Source organism: Pteropus medius, unplaced genomic scaffold (assembly GCF_902729225.1).
Source record: "Pteropus medius unplaced genomic scaffold, Ma_sr-lr_union100, whole genome shotgun sequence".
NCBI lineage: Eukaryota > Metazoa > Chordata > Mammalia > Chiroptera > Pteropodidae > Pteropus > Pteropus medius.
This window is the reverse complement of record NW_024353592.1, coordinates 63,544-68,698: the sequence shown is the minus strand read 5'-3', so window position 1 is coordinate 68,698 and position 5,155 is coordinate 63,544. Positions and strand designations below refer to the sequence as shown.

General features: G+C 31.4%; 1 pseudogene; it reads left to right on the top strand.

Moving 5' to 3' along the window:
- The first annotated feature begins 2,717 nt into the window (after positions 1-2,717).
- LOC120593181 (heat shock transcription factor, Y-linked-like) lies at positions 2,718-4,297 on the top strand (annotated as a pseudogene).
- The last annotated feature ends 858 nt before the right edge of the window (positions 4,298-5,155 follow it).

Here is a 5,155-nt window from a genome sequence, read left to right as displayed (position 1 = left end):
GATTCTTGTGACTCATATAAGTTTTAAAATTTTGTTTTTTATTTCTCTGAAGAATGCCATTGAAAGTGTGTTAGAGATGACTTGAATCTCTACAAACAAAATATATTTTAATTATTTTTGTCTTTTTAAATTTCTTGCATCAATGTTTATACCTTCTTTTGCGTAAATATTTTATGTTGTTGTATTTATCTGTCTTTTATTAATATTCATGCAATTGAAAATGAAATTAATTTCTTAACTTCTCTGTCCAATAGTTTGTTGTTAATGTATATAAATACAATATATTTAACACACTGATTTTGTCTTCTGCATCTTTACTTAATTGGTTTGTTAATAGTTTACGGAGGAGTTCTAATAGTTCTAATAGTTTATGGAGGAGTTTTTGGGGTTTTATATACATAAAATATGTCATCTGCAGAAACAGTGTTCAATGTTACTCCTTTTATTCCAACTTGATTTTTTTTCTTTCTTTTCTTTTTCTTTTTTTCTTATTTTCCATGGCTAAAACTTCTGTTACCTTTTTGAAAAAAAAGGCAAGAGTGAGAATCTTTGTCTTACCCCCGACCTCATGGAAAAGCTTCCTGTCTTTTTCCACTGAATATAATATTAGCTGTGGAGTTTTCACATATAAGCTTAATTATGCTATTATCTTTCATCTATAGATAATTTTTGAGTTTTATTCATAAAAGTTAGTTGAATTTCTTCAAATTATTTTTCTGCATTCATTGAAATTACCATTTTTTCCTATATTTTGTTAATGTAAGGTATTACATTTATTTTTTGCAGATGTTGAACTATCCCTTCTTCCAAGAATAAATTCCACTTGATCATGATATATGATCCTTGTAATGTACTGTGAATTCATGGTATTTGATCCTTGTAATGTGCTGTGAATTTTGTTGATATTTCATTATGAAGAAAATATAAATTCACTGAAACAGAAAGATATATTAGGTTAAGGAGATATTTGTTCAAATACATAACATATTTTATTGCATTGAGTATGGATTATGTTAAATGCAATTAATTTTTAAGGAAGGATATCACTTTACATAAGATTAAATTTACTAAAATTTACTACAGCAGAATCTATCTAATTGTTTACTGTTATTGCACAAAATTTCGAAATTTAAAATAACTCTGTTAAACTAAGACAACATGCTAACAGTGGCACGTGGAGAAAACAACTGCCTCTTAAATTATTGTGAACTGCAAGGAGAAATATATCAGCCAAGAAAGACTCTTTGTGGTTAACCAGGCGAAAATTCATAAGCTGAGTCTAGTAGTCAGTATTGACAGAGGCCTCTTGCACTGCATTTTGGGGAATTGCCATAGACTGAACTTTTGATCTCCTGAAATGTGCTTTTTCTGTCTGAGTCAACCATTAATAAAGAAATTTCTGGTTTTACCTTTGCACCAATAGACTGAGACTTACTGACTCATCCAACCAGAGCTGCACAATTCAATCCTCATTTGCATTTAAACTAATCAGAACTAATCCATAACAACAAGTCAGAGCACATGATTCTGACCAATCAGGCAGTGCAATTTGGACTCATTAAAATGTGAGATTTGGATTCCTCATTTGCATAAAATAGGACCAGTCAGGAACGTTGGCTAAAATTTTCACTGTAAAAGGCCATCTCTCCTTGGTCTGGAGGAGTGCACTTTTGGTTTTCACCAGAGGCTGCATTTCCCTGGTTTGTAAACTTCTCACCTAAATAAAGGCTCTCTACTTTCCATACTGAAGATTGGGAATTTGTGTTCACTACATAATAAAGAATAACACATTAATAAAACACCTAACAAGAGCTGTGTCTCGATTATAATACAAACAAGCAAACAAACAAACAAAAATTAGCAGTTCTATTTCTTCTTAGAACTGACAAGCCGAAGAGTGGGAGTGAGGAGAAAAACGGTCTAAGATATATGATTAAGATATTTGCTCTTTTGTATCATATGTGGTAAAGCAATAAATCTCATTTATTTTACTTATAGCATTGTATTAGAAGTGTTTCATTTTACACTCATTGAGACGATCTTGGTGGATCTCCTGTTCTCTTTTAAAATCTAATTTTAATTTGTAAATGTATGTATTTAAAGAGACACTAAATAAAATAGTATTTATTACACTCAATTATGACTATAAAATGTATTATATATGTGATTATCAAAGAGCTATTTGTGTAACATACAAATAAGTAATCATTTTTATTTTAAAATCAAATTACATTGTTGTATTTTAATCAGAAGTGATGGCAAGTTCATTTTTTTATACACAGGTTTTATACAGATTTCATTTTCAAATTCCAGAACTAAAAAATTATTTCTTTTGCTTATTTTATTTTGTGCATTGACCATTTACCAGGTCTTATACTTTATTCATCAATCAGATAATAAATGTGTGTGTAAAAAGCAGGAAATTACTTTTACGCCATGGACCTCCAAAATTTATTTTAAAAATTCAGCAGCAATAAGATTTTGCAGATTATACTGTGTAAATAACCATTCAATATTTTAATAAAATTTGAAGAGTGAGAAGGAAACACTGGCTGAATGTTATGTTTACTTGCTAGGAGACCAGTCGTTTTGTGATGTCACAGCTACTCAGGTTGAGAAACACTATAGTGATCTGGGTAGTTTATCAGTGTAGGCCTGCCAAGGCAGCAGTGTTCAAAACTAGGTAAGAAAAGTAGCTGAAGAAATGTTTATTTGAGATGGCACATGTTTCTTCAGATATTTAAAGCATTTCTTCTACAGACAAATCAACTGGTTCAACAACCTCCATTGGATCTCTGTTGTGTGATCACGCATTGACAGGGACCTCAGACTTGAGATCTGAAATCAAAGAAAATGCTTTTCAGGCTTTGTCTGCACAGTCCTCGATAAGAAGAGCACATCATACATTTTGTATCCCTGAACCAGATGAAGATAATGATTTTTGATCTATGACCTTTCCCAGAAAACTCTGGAAAATAGTTGAAAGTGATCAATTTATGTCTATTTGGTGGGATGAGATTGGAACTTCTATAGTGATTAATGAAGAACTCTTTAAGAAAGAAGTTCTGGAAAGAAAGGCCCCTTTCAGAGTATTTGAAACTACAAGTATGAAAAGTTTAGTTCGACAGCTTAACCTTTATGGATTTAGTAAAGTACAGCAGACTTTTCAAAGATTTGCTTCTCTAGCTGATATTCTGGCAGAAGAGAAAGAAGTCTCTGTTTTAAGCAAGGTAGTACAAATTTTAGTTATCACTTATAATAGGGTTATATATAATATATATATCATCTATTTCATAAAAATATATAAAACTAGTAATTTTATTTTTTTTTCACAAAATTGAGAACTGTTTGGGCATTCTGGATTATAAAAAATTTTGCTAGCAACTTTGACTCTCATCAGTGAACTCTTAAGTAAAGATATTGAAACCACTTTAAAAAGTGCATTCAGTGTTACTTTAAATATAGAAACCATTTGTACTTGAGGGCCATACTATTTAAATTAATATTCCCAATAAGTAATTTTTTGACTACAGTTAACAATGTCCATGTGTTGATGATATTAACTTTATATAATAACTTGATTAATGAGATACAAAGGTTAGGTTTCTTATAGTCTTGTGTCAGCAAATAACTTTCTTCTCTGGTTTTAGTTACATTTTCTATCAAAATCCAAATTTTAGATGAGATTGTCCTCAACTTTTACTTAAAATGAAAAGAAGAGTTGGAATTAAAAATGCTTCTCTAGCATCTTCATTGGCTCAGTTTCAACAAGAAGCCCTCTAGAACAGAGAATATTGTAGATAATCATCATTCTGGTTTTGTTGCTGACCCACGTGGAGAAAGCATATTTTCAATTTCTAAAAATTTAAATATGCCACCAATAAGCAAGCCTGTTACCAACCAGATAATTGCTAACACAACTGTAACAATCAGAAGTGAATTGTCTCCTCCATCATCAACTTTAGTTAGATCATCAGAACAAACTGTAATGGACCAACACACTGTTTGGAATCAGTTGATCCTTTTTCATATGCGCTCACATGGCAGCTATACTCAAGCAAATGGCCACATCATGAATTTTATTACCAGCACAACTTCTACTTCTCACTATATTATATCTCCGTTACAAAGAACTTATTTTGGAATGATGGAGCCTTCTACTTTTCCAACTAGATATCCTGATTTATCAGTCAATGATGGTCCTTTTTCTGACTTGCAAACAGCGAGTGATTCATGGTGCCCCATGCCAATGATAGCTGATACATCTGCTGCCACTCTTTCAAGGTCAACTTTTTAATAACCTTTGTAGGCAAACAGCACTGTGATTACAAGTGATGTACCAATGCACTACCAGACTATGCAAAATAACAAAGATTAAAATTTATGTTGGCAAAATATCAGCAAAATGCATGCAACCATCTCCTTTGAACAATAAACTTACATGTTCACCTTATGGGCTAATTGTCCTTATTTTTGAAAGAGTTTGGAGTAAAATGATGCTGTCTTTCATGATAAGCTAAATATTATTGTTTAATATTTGGAAGTTTTGGTCATGAGGAACATTTAACAGACCTTCTTCTAAGTAAATTATATCTAATTAACTGTTTAGAGGTTGAGAAAGTAAAAGCAAATGAAGAAATTAAAGTTAAGTAATGTCTGATACAGTGCAGGAAGAATCAAATGAAGGTCTAAATAGATACAAATCAAATCTAGAATAGAGACATAGGCTGTATTTAGCATTTTCTCAATTACATTACATTTTTCCTGTGATTTTAAAATTTGAGTCCTTGGATTTTAGTTGGTAGAAGTTGTCTTCGTTAAAAATACATCTCATACTTAAAAGTATAGCATACTCAAACCAGCTCAGTAATCATGATTACCTGGATGCCATCACTAGTAAATAGTAAAGATCACATATTCTTGTCATAGATTTCATCACTGTCAGCACATGGCAGAATTTTACAAATGATATTTCAGATGTCTTTTTTCTTCTACTGCCTTCAAAGCATTCAAGCTTATTTGTTCCCTTATTTATTCCTTTGTGAGTCCACCTTTAAATTTTCTAATTCATGTTTTCATCTTGCTTTATGTTCCATCAAAAGAGAGACTCAGTTCCTATTCTGGCATGGAATGTCTTTTAGATTTTGAGCACAGA